This window comes from Lactuca sativa, chromosome 4 (genome assembly GCF_002870075.4).
Source record: "Lactuca sativa cultivar Salinas chromosome 4, Lsat_Salinas_v11, whole genome shotgun sequence".
NCBI lineage: Eukaryota > Viridiplantae > Streptophyta > Magnoliopsida > Asterales > Asteraceae > Lactuca > Lactuca sativa.
The window spans coordinates 38,114,435-38,128,821 of record NC_056626.2 but is presented as its reverse complement, the minus strand read 5'-3'; positions in this window follow the sequence as shown (position 1 = coordinate 38,128,821).

Here is a 14,387-nt window from a genome sequence, read left to right as displayed (position 1 = left end):
TTAAAAGTATAATAGTAAATACAAAGTAACTACACATATTTTAAAATTTCCCAATCTTAGTTACTTTAGGTAAAGTGAATTGATGCAATCCCATGAAATTACACTTTGCACCCTTGCTAAGAAGTTAGTGGAGCGTGTGTGGTTTACCGGCACACTAATTGGTTCTAAGCAAAGGTGGCAAAGGGTGATTCATTGTTTATCATAGTTCGATGGAATGTGTGTGGTTTACCGGCACATCGAATAGGTGATCGTTACAATGAAGGCACCATGTGAATTTGCATGGTAATTCACACCCGCTTTGTGATCCTCGGTATCCCAGTCATAAACTAGAGGGGCATATCGAGATTTAAACATGCCATTGAATAGTTTCAATGAATCTCATCCGATCCTAGGAATTCTCAATACATTTAGGACTAATAGTTAGGTTTTATGGTGGAGAATTAGTGAATCGTCATTCACTTACCTTCAATTTATTTGCATGTTAGATTACGACATCCCTTTTCTAATATGTAAATGTTATTGTTGGATCCTAGCCCTAATTTTCTTATTGGGTGATAATTAGGGATTCATATTCTAATCTATCTTTGTCCTTTCTATTTGTAGATGTCGAACGCCAACAACGCTGCTGCTAGTTCTTTCACGTTGATGAGCCTTTGCCAAAAGGTCACCTTCGATGGAAGGAACTTTAGCGAATGGATAAGATACATTCGCACCATTGCTCGTTATGAGGATAAGGAGTATGTCCTCGATGAGAAGCTCGAGAAGATTAACCCTGAAATCGCTAGTCCGGCTGAAATTACCGCTTTCGAAACTCATGAGTGAGATGTAACGAAGGTACATTGCATCATGATAGCCACCATGAACTCCGAATTCCAAAAGTCCTACGAGGACATGTACCCGTACGAGATGCATCAAGACTTATTGGAGAGATACCACCAAAACGCGAGACAAGAGCGTTATGACATTTTCACTAACATGATTTCCGCTAAGATGGGTCATGGAGAATCTCTTACCGTGCACCTGCAAAAGATGCAAAGGTATGTCGACCGCCTTCGCAAGTTAAATGTTGACTTTGGGGAAGACTTGGCGATCGACATGGTGCTTCACTCTTTGCCTCCGATGTACAATCAATTTAGGATGACCTACCACATGAACAAAGAGGAGGTCACCCTAAGCAAACTCCAAGGTCTCTTGAGGGTCGCTGAGAGCAACTTCAAAGACATGTATGTTGCACCAACTCCCAATCCACCCGTTGCTCCTGTCTTGGCTATTGGTCAAGGAAAGGGAAAGAAGAGGAAGGCTTCGTCTAAGAACTATCGCAAGGTTAAAGCCCGAGATGGTGCCTCTTCTAGTGGGACCAAAGTTGATCCTGCTAAGCCCTGCCCTAACCCGAAGGAGGCAGAGTGCCACCACTGCCACAAGATAGGACATTGGAAGAGAAGCTGCCCGGAATACCTGCAAGCCATCAAGGAAGGAAAGATCAAGCCATCTTTCGCAGGTATATATACAATCAAATCTAACGATTCTAATCATGCTATTTCTTGGGTTCTTGATACCGGTTGTGGTTATCACATTTGTTCTAATGTGCAGGGACTAAGAAGAAGTAGGGATGTGGAGCAAGGAAGAATCAATCTAATCATGGGGAACAGAAGATCGTCGCCTGTGACCAAGATTGGAGTGTATTCTTTAGTGCTTAGGAATAATTTATGTTTAGATTTGAACAATTGTTGCTATTCACCAGAAATGGCTAGAAACATCATTTCATTTCATGGTTTATATAGACAAGGTTTTAGATTTTCTTTTAATAATGAGAATGGTTCTATTTTGTCTTATCTAAATGGTGTCTTTTACTTTGAAGCTATACCATGTAATGGAATTTATGAAACTGTTATGATTGTTGATAACTTAGGAAATGATGTTTTGAATATAGATTCTTCCACTAGTATGGATAAAGCATCCTTGTGGCATTGTCGTCTTGGACATGTCAACAAGAAACGCATAGCCCAACTCCAAAAGGATGGAGTGTTGGAGTCATTCGACCTTAGGGAAGATGACACGTGCGAGTCCTGTCTACTTGGAAAGATGACTAAATCACCCTTCACAAGTACGTGTGAAAGGGGTGAGGGTCTATTGGACTTAATACATACCGATGTATGTGGACCGTTTAGATCAACAACGAAGGATGGGAACCGCTTCTACGTGACTTTTACCGATGATTATAGTAGATATGGGTATATCTATTTAATCAAGCAAAAGTCAGAAACTTTTGAAAAGTTCAAAGAGTTCAAGAATGAAGTGGAGAATCAATTGGGCAGGAAAATCAAGATGCTTTGATCCGATCGAGGAGGAGAGTACCTAAGTCTTGAATTCCACGATTATCTCAAGGAGTGTGGAATAGTTTTTCAATTGACGCCTCCTAGGACACCGCAGTTGAATGGTGTGGCAGAAAGGCGTAATCGAACCTTATTGGATATGGTTCGCTCTATGATGAGTCGTGCTTCACTACCTATCTCTTTTTGGGGGTATCCCTTAAAGACTGCCGCCCATATCCTTAACCGAGTCCCTACTAAGAAGGTTGCGAAAACACCTCACGAGATGTGGACAGGGAAAGCTCCCTCGTTGGCACATATCAAGGTTTGGGGTTGCGAGGCTTTCGTAAGACGAGATACTCACGACAAGCTCGAACCCCGAAGTGAGCGATGTATTTTCATCGGCTACCCGCAGACATCCTTTGGATATCTCTTCTATAGACCGAAGGACAATGTTGTCTTTGTTGCGAGGAGAGGAGTTTTCCGGGAGCGAGAACTCATAGGCCAAGGAGACAGTGGGAGGCAAATCGAGCTTGAAGAGATTCAAGAGTCGATTGATGAAGGAACCTCTACCGCTGGCACTCAACCCGAGGAGGAAACTCCGGTTGAACCGATTGACGAATCCTTACCTCTTAGACGTTCCGATAGAGTTAGAGTTCTACCCCAGTTTTATGGTTTTCATATTACTACCGAAGGGGACACGTATATTAGTGATGGTACACTAATAAATCTTGATGAACCTAATAGCTATAAGGAAGCCATGGCAGGCCCGGAGTCTGCGAAATGGAAAGAGGCAATGGATAGCGAGATCCAATCCATGTATGATAACCAAGTTTGGAATTTGGTTGATTATGTGCCCGGACGTAAGACCGTTGGGTGCAAATGGATCTTCAAGAAAAAGACCGACGTGGATGGAAATGTACACACATATAAAGCACGATTGGTTGCGAAGGGCTTTACTCAAACTCCCGAAGTTGACTATGATGAGACCTTCTCACCAGTTGCGAAGATAAAATCTATTAGAGTGATGCTAGCGATTGCCGCATTTCATGATTATGAAATTTGGCAAATGGATGTCAAGACCACTTTCCTTAATGGAAAGTTGGCTGAGGATGTTTACATGGCTCAGCCAGAGGGGTTTGTGGATCCGAAGCATCCGAATAGAGTGTGTAAACTTGAGAAGTCCATTTATGGACTTAAGTAAGCGTCTCACAGATGGAATCTTTGCTTCGATGAGAAAGTCAAAGAGTTTGGATTTGAACGAAGCGAAGATGAGTCTTGTGTATATGTCCAAGCCAGTGGGAGTATAGTAAGCTTCCTCGTTCTATATGTCGATGACATATTACTCATAGGAAACGACATCCCGACTCTGCAGGAGGTTAAGTCCTGGCTCGGGAAGTGCTTCGCTATGAAGGACCTCGGAGAGGCTTCTTACATTTTGGGAATAAGGATAGTAAGAGAAAGAAGTAAGAGACTAATTGGACTTAGTCAGAACACTTACTTGGAGAAGGTACTAAAACATTTTAGTATGGAAAACTCAAAGAAGGGAGAATTACCGATACAAAGTTCCAAGCAGGAAACCGTAGCTGATTCAACGTGCGAATCAGAGTACATTGCAGCGAGCGAAGCGTCGAAGGAGGCAATATGGCTGAAGAACTTCATCGGTGATCTTGGAGTTGTACCTGTCATAAAGGAGCCCATGGAGATTTTCTGTGATAACGAAGGAGCGGTTGCCTTGACCAAGGAACCGAGGGATCATGGTAGATCACGACATATCGACAGAAAATATCACTTCATTAGACATCGTGTAGAAGAAGGACAACTCGTAGTGAAGAGGATATCATCAGAAGATAACCCAGCAGATCCGCTTAGGAAGGGACTGAGTAGGGTTAAGCACTTGTAGCATGCTAGGAGTATTGGGCTGAAGGGTGATATTAGCATAGATTAGATAGTATTAGAAACGTGTAATAGATAAATGTAATTAACATTTGATGATTAAATAAAGGAGTTTTATTTATGAGTAATGTTACTATCTTATGTTAATTGTTTAGCTATTGTTTCACTTTGCATGTTTTGACTTCCAGAATAATTGAGTTTATTAGGAATAATCGAATTGTTCAAATTGTCCACAATTGTTCATATGTTGGAAGTAGATATGAATGAAGATTGTCATGAATCGGTGCGTAGATTGTCTAAATGGTATTAGACATAGCAAAGGGTTGCTGCGACGTTCATGAGTGCTTATGAACTGGTTTTGAGCATTGGAACAAACCCGCACTTGCTGGAATCACCTTATGGAATATAATATAAAAGGGTGATCGCAAGACGATAATATCATATAGTCTTAAAACCTAGATATATGGTTTGTTATTTCCTAATTGATTGTACATTGATAATGCGAAAACGCATTGGTAACTCAATGTTATAAAACGCATTGTTGTGTATAGTTGATTATTAAATAAGTAAATGCATATAAGTCAAAGTTTATCTGTAACTTTTATCTAAGAAGGTAAAAGTGATATCTCGGCCGCTCGATGATTTGATTTGACTTATGTGCCGGGCCCAATCAGAACTGAATTAATGTGTTCGATTAAGTTCTATGTCGAATAAATCAGAGATCGAGAAACCTAAATGCTTGACTAACCATTCCATAGGATTGTCAGCATGATATCTAACAGAGGACTGTACAATCCCTTATCTAAAGGACAAGATTGATTAGATCAGAGTTTGACAGCGTCTTTAAGAGCTACGATTACAAACCGAATTGTACTTGTGCATATAGTTACTAGACTTATCCGTGGGAGACTGTTGGAATAGTGTCTAAGGCTGTAACTATATTAGGCAAGTATTTGACCCGGTTGTGCATGGTCCTTTTGGGTTGCCTTCACCATAGCAACTTGATAGGATGATTTATTAAGAGAGATTAAATATTATTAGTATATTATGAGAATAATGTAAAGAATAATATATTTTTATTTGATTAATATAAGTCATAGAATTAATTGGAATTAATTTGGTGACTTAAAGAGATTAATTAAATAAGAGGGTATAAACTGTCAATTGTTTGATAGTTAAACTTTAGACTGTAAATCCATATAGATATGGATTGTACGGATTCTAGAAGCTAAGGATTGCTTCAAATCGTCCAAGAGTTATCTAAGGAATGGATTTGGATAGCCTTAATAGAAGATTATCCAATTAGGGTTTAGGTTGTAACCCTTAAGGAGTCTACAAGTATAAATAGACCCTATGGCAAAGGGAAATCGATACTTCATCTAAAGTAAGAGAACCTTGGCCGATTTCCTCCCCTCTCCTCTCTCCCAAATCATCCTCCTTGCTAGTTGGTGTTTGTAAGCCATTAGAGGAGTGAAAATTGTGACTCTAGAAGCTCCAAGACAACAAGATCAATAAGGAATTCAAAGGTATGATTCTAGATCTGTTTTAACATTGTTCTTACACCTAAATAGTCATTAGAAGTCTTGGATTCAAAGCATGTTTAATTAGAAAGCCTAGATCCAAGCATTAGGGTTTTGCATGCGCACATAGGAAAGTTCTTATGGCTAAAACCCATCAATAATTAGGGTTATGATACATACCTTTTTTGTTATATTGTAATAACAATCAAATCCTTGAAGATCTTGAACTTTGGTAGCAAGCGCCACATGCATCGCGCCTCTAATGGCTCACAAAAAAACGTAGCAACCAATGATTACTATATAGAGAGAGAAGTAGAGTAGAATTTTGGTCCTTAGCCTTTCTTGGAGTGCATGGGACGAAATCCAACCCTATAGGGGTTTATATAGGTGATAAGGAAGGTTTAGGATAAGGCAGGTGTATCTTAGATAACCCTAATCCCTTAACTTCCTCCCTAAGGCTTCCAAGGCACCCTTAAAGCCCAAGGAAACCCTAGGACACTCTAGATTTCGTTCCCCGCCTCTAAGGGAGGTTCTAGAATGCTCAAGGCTCAACTTTTGAACATTGTCACCTTTAGTGCCTGCAATTTCAATTAATTCCTTTAATCCTAAAAGTAATTCCAAATTAATTTCTGATTAAATATTAACTAAACAATATGATTTCTAATTAATATATTATATACATAATACATTAATAAATCATTTATCTTGATTTCAAATTAATTTAATAACCAAGTAATAAATTAATAAATCATTCTTCTCTCTCTAACATTTATCCTATTCAATTGTCAGGTTTGAAGGCAACCCAAAAGGACATTGCTACTATCAATTCAAGTACATACCGATTATAGTTATGGGCTTAGACACCTAATCCAACAGTCTTCCACTTGGATAAGTCTAATAACTATAGTTACAAGTATAACTTCAATAATTGACTAACAAATTTTAGCTACCAAAAGCCGCTATCAAACTTTGACCTAGTCAGTGACGTGTCCTTAGATAAGGGATCAAATATTCCTCCATTCTATAAGATATCGTATGGACATGAGACATGGATTATAATCAATCTCTTTCCAGTAGTTGTTTCCCGATTTCTGATTTATGACGACTGACTAATTGAACAAATCAAATCAGTCCAGGCTTTGCCAAACGCTTAAGAGTGTCATCACTAAATCATCGAGGGACCCATATATATCGCTTTTATCCCACATTGGGTAAAAGGAACGGATAAACTTTGACTCATATGCTTGCTCTATTTACTCATCAAATCACACACAACAATATGTTTTATAACACCAAGTTACTAGTGCGTTTACATATTATCAATGAGCAACCAACTCGTAAATCGCAACTATATGTCTCCGTTTCAAGAATATAAGATATTATCATCTCATAATCACTCGTGATAAAATCCATGAAGTGATTCACGTGAGCGTGAGTTTAATCAAATACTCAAATCTTATTTCATGAGCAATCATGAACACTGCAGCAAACTTTTGCTATGTCTAAAACACTTTAGACAATCTACAATCAGATTCATGACAATCTTGCCTCAATACCTACTTCCAAAGTATGATCGACTGTGGATGATTTGAATAATTTTATTATTCGGGAAGTCAAAACATGCAAAGTGAAACACAAGAATAATTGAATCCAATATGGCCTCAACACTTTGAGTATAAAAAAACACATTTTATTTAATCACCATGTCGATTACACATTAATCATTGTATAATGTTTCGGATAATCAACTTAATACTTGAATTGAAAAACAATAGTTATCTCATGCTCCAAGCACGCACACTATGTTTACTTATGGTCCTTACTCTATGAAATAGATCAATTGAGCATATTTCAAATGATTCTCATTTCACAATTCCCAATCCTTATCACAAGTGTAAGAATACCAAATTCTTGCAATGTGTTAGATTCTAACATTTTACGCAATGATCCTTTTGTAATGACATAGCACTAATGTTAGAATTTGCTAATGATATTACAAAGTGCTCCATTGGAGATTGTTACAAGACAACTCCATAGACATGAAGTCTCAAATTCAAAGTACATTCCTTTGAACATCCTTCCTGTATAAAAGTTTCTAATCTACATAAATCCTTAATATCCAACTCTCATTATGGAAACGTTTCTATATTTTCCATATGACAACACATTCTAAATAGAATCCTATCTATTCATAATAATGTCAATATGGTCCATCCATTACTATACTTCCAACTGCCCATAAGTGACCAATCCTTGGCGAACCTTAGATCGTTCTTGACAGTTGTTTAATTTACTTTAGTCATATCCGGTTCTAGTCGTTTTCCCTCTTAATGCCATAGGCATTTGGAATAGACAGAATGGTCGAATATTACAATATATGCAATCGATCCAATACCTGAAGCGTATGGGATACGTTACATTCATATATGTCATTTGACTAAATTTGATTAAAATTTCTCGTTCTAAGCTTTTAGGTTTGAAATGAAGTATAAGTTCCTCTCCTTTATTTATAGCAAAACAACTTTTCAACCTCTGCAACTCTGTGAATTGAAACTTTTGTTTTCTATAATTAATATTGCTAACTTGCAACACTTAACATAATAATCATGCTCCTACTTAACATGATAATTATATCCTTACCAACATAACACTTATGCTCCCACTAGCTTTGACATGTATTCAGAAATCAACTGGACTTCTAGAAATCAATACTTATTGACTTTCATTACCAAAGTTCATATTTCTGATATGTGATGCTTCGGTAAGACTTTATCTAAGCTTTTCAAACTCATACACCTTTCCTTAGATAACTCATATGTGCGTCTAAACAATTCTAGAACTTATAGCAATAAGTCTTAAATGTTCAAACTATTTGCCTTTTCTCACAATTCGAACTATGAAGATGGAAGCCGTAATCATAATTGAATTCGAGAATGCAAATACCACAATTTCTATCTCCTTAAAATCTTCTTAGTGAAAGCATTTCCTCACAATCATTTTCATGAAGCGGAGAGAAACCTTATGACACTTATATTTTATGGTGCATGTGTTCCTATCCATGTGAATTTGTCATAACCATAATCACAAGACAAGGCTAGTGACAAATATAAACTCACATGGATTGAACTTGTTCAATCATTATTTCTTGCCATCTAGCAGCACAAGGGTCTACCATGTCTTCCAAGTAGTTAAGCAGATCACCCATACAGATCATTTAATTTTTCATTGATTAAGATGCTTTGCCTTATGAAGTCAAATGGGAACTCATAGAACTGACTTGCATAGTCAACATTAAATGGAATGGGCACAGAAACAAGAATGTGTCAACAAGATAGGTTACAATCCTCAAGTCGTGTGCTAGTGTTTAACAATAGGTTTACTCTTGATTAATTCTTGAAACTTTTCAAGATCATTTAGACTCCCACTGACCTCTTGACATATAAAATTCTCGTCCTGAAAATTCCATAACAAAAAAATACTGAAGAGTTAGTGCGGGTTCTCATCAAGACAAACACTTCACACAATTAGTCTTAGTTGGTCTTTGTCTTATCCAAGACATCACAACTTACCAATTTCAAATGTGAAAGAGAAAAACATTTTCTACTCCACATTTGATGAGTGTTATAAACCTTCTTAAGATGATGTCACTCAAGTCACAATCTTGGAGTACGACTCTAAGACTTGATTTTGGAACGAAGTATGATTCACTGTTTGTCTTAACCATTTCAAAAATATTCGATTCCTCTTCTTATCCATACTAATGCACTAAGGTGTCCTTACAGGATCAATTGTGATACGGTTTCATAATCACTAAGTTAATCATAAAACACAATACTTAAGTATTCTCCCTTCTTTTCAGATTGGAGAAACTTTTATCTTTCTACCTAATTGATTCTTCCAATTTGTTCTGTCATACATTGAAACTTTTCAATGATTCAAAATTACACTTAATCTTGTAAGCATAACCATATTTACTAAACCTTTAACAAATCATGACGAATACTCTTGTCGTTCTTTGTGGCGGACTTGACCTAGTGCACAACAATGCGTAATAGATCCTTTATTCCTTTACTTGACTCACATACTTATTTGAACAAGGAATTAGTCTTAATTTCCCAAATACGAAGGTTCTCATTCATCATACAATACAATTCGCATGATTCCAAGTTTCTGTCCAATTGAAACTTGGTTGATGAGAATCTTCTTTATTTGTAAATTTCTAACACTTCCACAAATATCATAACTAAGAATCACATCCATTTTCAATATTGCTAACAATAGAAACACACAAACATCAATTTTCACAAAAGCCATTGCAAGGATATATAAATAAATAATACATAACAAAGTTTATTTTATTTATAAAAGTGCGGAAAAACTTGTCCTTACAATGCAATTATAAATGAAAACTATGTTACTAAACATTTCTAAACAATCTATCCTAACTCTCAAACATCAGCTCAAAAATCCGATCTTCGAACCATGCGATCGAAATCCATTTCTTCATGATCAGACTCAGCTCACTCTTCCTTTAAGCTTCTTTTTTTTCTTCGATCCTACATAACATCAAAATGCAATCTTATCACATCATGTATTAAGAATCTATAAATAGGAACTTAATAGAGTTAGATAGTGGATTTACCTGAAGCAGAGTCATACATCTTGACTCTCCCATCTTCACGATCCTTCAGGTAGATACGACAGCTTCACATCCAATGCCCCTTCTCTTGGCAGTAGAAACGAATGGACTCTTTTGGAACAACACATGGGACAATCTCAGATTTAGCCTTTCTCTTTACCATCCGGTCGAACGGTTTGACTATGGTCAATCCCTTTCCATTGGGTAGAGAAGACTTTTATGGATTTCCAATGTTTCCATTTTCAATGTCCATGGAAGTTTAGGAGGTTGATCTACAAGTCAAATTTGCTTTACCAGTGCGCCAAGTCATTGCTGATTCAACAGCAATAAGAAAATAGGTAGATCAATGAGGGTCACGTCGTGGTCCATCATATAGTAATCTTTAATGAGCTCACTATATGAGTCAGGATGTGATTCAAGAACAAAGTCAACAACCAAATTCCTTGAGACATCGACACCCAACATTCCCAACTTGTCAATATGTAACTTCATCTCTAAGACGTGAGCACATACAGACTTTCTATTTTCGCGTTTGCTTGCCAATAGGGCTTGAGTGACCTTGAACTTTTCAAGTCGACGGACATGTGGGTCAGGGAGAATTATTGGAGTAGGTGGAGGAAGTGAAGCATGATTTCCATTTCCATGATCCAATCGTGGAACATCATCTTCACATGGAAAGCTTTTTCAACAAGGTTCGGGAAAACCATAGTTGTTAGATTTCGACATCTACAAAACGAGAGAAATTCAAGGTCGTTGATTCAATCCTTAATATAACACCCAAATGAAAATATTAACGCTAGGACCCACCACAATATTCTACAACTCGGAAGAGGGATGTCGTAATCCAACTGCAAAATATTTGAAGGTAGGTAAATGATGATTTACCAATTTCCACCATGAAAAACGAAAATGAAGATTAGGTTTTAAATGAATTGAAAGTCCTAGATCTTTTAAGATTCATTGAACTTTTCACTGACATGTTTAATCTCGATTATGCCCTTCAAGTTTGTGACTGGGATGCCGAGGATCACAAACAAGGTGTGAATAACCATGCAAATTAACTTGGTACTCTCGAAGACGTATATCACCTAATCAATGTGTTGGTTAACCACACACGCTCCATTGATCTATGATAATATACGAGCTACCCATTGTCATCCTTTATTGGTCCCATATTAGTATGCCGGTTAACAACACATGCTCCACTAATGACCAACAAGGTGCAATGTGCAATTTCATGGATTTGCACCAAATTCACTTTTTTCTTAAAGTAACTAAGATTTGAGAATTTATAAAGGTGTTTAGTTACTTCGTATTTCATTATACTTATAATGGAAGGTTGTGTCCTATCCTACCCGTTCGGCTAACGACCCTCCACTAGTCAAAGGTACGGTGGGTAAGAATGGATACCCAATGACAATCATTTTATAGGCTGATTCCTTAAACCCCCCTTATAGATCAACTTCGTGAATGATGCCTACTAACGGTAAGACTGACATTTACTTATACATATATAATATTAAACTTTTAATTCTATATAGTATAAGGGTGTATTTTATACTTTTCAAATACTAGGTGTTTTAATCAAAAATTTATTTTTTTCAAAAATTAATACTTTTTAATTTTAAAATTTTAAATATTAAAACTTTGATTTAATAATTATCCAATATTAAACAATTAATTTAAATTATTAAATCTTAAAGGATTATCCATTAATTTAAATAATTAATTTAACCTAATCCCTTTATCCCTAGATTTCAAATTTTTAATTATTAATTAAATAATTAAATTAATAAGTAATTACCTCCAGACACTTTGCTTCTTCTAGATTTCATCCATTAATGTTACTCCTTAATATTTTTTTAATCAAGAAATAGAAGTCAAAATAAGATGATATATTATCTACTGTTGTATACAAAAAACTGATTGCAAATATATGATTAATGACTATATTTTTGTTATCAACTGTGTAGTACACGGATGGTTTATGTTTAACACATCCGCTTTTCATTGGTTCGTTATGAATTGTATTTTTAAACATAAAATAAGTAGGAAGCTTCAATTTTATCCAGATTATTAAGTTTTGATTCTTGTAAAAAACATATTAACTTTTACATTTCAGTATGTTACAGTTTTTAACCTTTGGTTATGAAATTTTAAAGTTATTGCAATATATTACACCTTAACCTTCAATTATCAAATTTTAAACTAATCCAATTATGATTTACTTTTAATTAATTTATGCAAATTATTGCTGGTTTTTTAGGCATCTCATGTTCAACAACAAGAGGATGGAAATGTGATTTGATTGATTGTTTTATAAAAAGAAAGACACAAATTGATTTTTTTTAGACCCATTGAATTAAATGGAGAATTCATCGCCTCATTGAATAGATAAGATTTAATTTGTTAGTCATTTCGATTTCAAATTATTAATACTAATTTTATTTTTCAACAATGGTTTTCACGGGTTTAAATCTAATAAAGTAATAAATAAAACTAAGGTATGTACCCATCATTAGCCTTATGGTGTTGAAACCAATTATTGTGTCCTTGTGCAAAATTAGTGACATTCTTGGACAAAATGTGTGCTTGTGCAAAATTAGTGACATTCTTGGACAAAATGTTGAATTGGATTATTGTGTCATTGTGCAAAATTAGTGACATTCTTGAACAAAATGTTGAATTGTATTTTCTTTTAGCTTTGTTCGTAATATCATTGATCTTTTTGTATATCAAGATCAAAACTTGCTTAAGAATCGATCTCTGTAACTTGAATTACCACCATAGACTTGAATTACCACCATAGACTCAAGTTTGCTTTTTTCCCATTTCCAATATAAAGGAACACTTTCTTTGCAGACGTTGTAACATTCATTGACATGTCACTACAGGAAATATGGGCATTAGCGGCGACATGTCATTGACGCGTTATATGTCGCCGCTAATGTCATGCGCCGCCGCTAATAGTCACATAATAATGATCTGTGTCAAACGAGCCCCATCCGTTCGATTTGTTTTCAATCGTAGGGTTGTAACGAGACAAGAAAAGGCGCTGACTTTTCTCTCCAGGTTGTCGCTGCTAATACCTATGCGCCGCCACTAATGCCTATGCGCCACCGCTAATGCTCGTCGCCGCTAAAGTCCTTTACAGATACCCCCCCCCTCTTTCAGCTTCCTTTCTGTGTATCGTGTCTTCTGTGAAACCTCCCAGCCGACTCAAGATCCTTCGACCATCGATCGTGTCCAGCCGTCATTCCTGCCACAAGACCACCAGCACCGCCAACCCAACCTCCATTCCGTCAATTCCGTCGAAGACTCATATCACCGGCGAAGACGAATCATAATATCGGTGACGAGGAAGTAAAACCGGTGACCACCGGTGGTTTTTGCCTCCTTCTCCGTTGATTTTTTTTATTTTCTTATCCCACTAATTTAAGAGTGGTATTGTTGCAGCCATTGTGGATTTTTGCGACCTCTAGCAGGTTTTCTTATTTTTTGCCGGAATTTAGCCGGTAAGAACTTGTTAGTCGGAAAGCTACCAGGATACAGCCACCACCACCCTTCTCCTCTAGATTACACAACCAGGTTCCTTTATAACATATGTATTTGTGTATTTATATTATGTGTATGTACATATGAATTTGGGATAACTACAGTAAAGTCCTTTTATTTTTGCAAAATTTTCAAAAAAGTCATAAATTTTTTTTTAAATAAAAAAGCCCAAAAAACCGGAAAATTTATTTAGTTTAGTCCCTTTTTACCTATTAAGCAGGTCATCCGCCTATGTGGCATGCCAACTTGGACAGTTTGCTGACGTGGCAGATGATGTGGCATGCCACATCAGTAAACTTTATTATACCTTTAAAAATCGGGTTTTGTGGACAAAATGACGCCAACATGTTTCGAAGTGGGCTGTCCAAACAATGGCCTTAGCTAGCTACTACACTAGTTTCATTTCAATGCTTTAAAGCCTTAATGGCCATATATAATGTCTATTAGATTTTACTTATAAAAATCAAG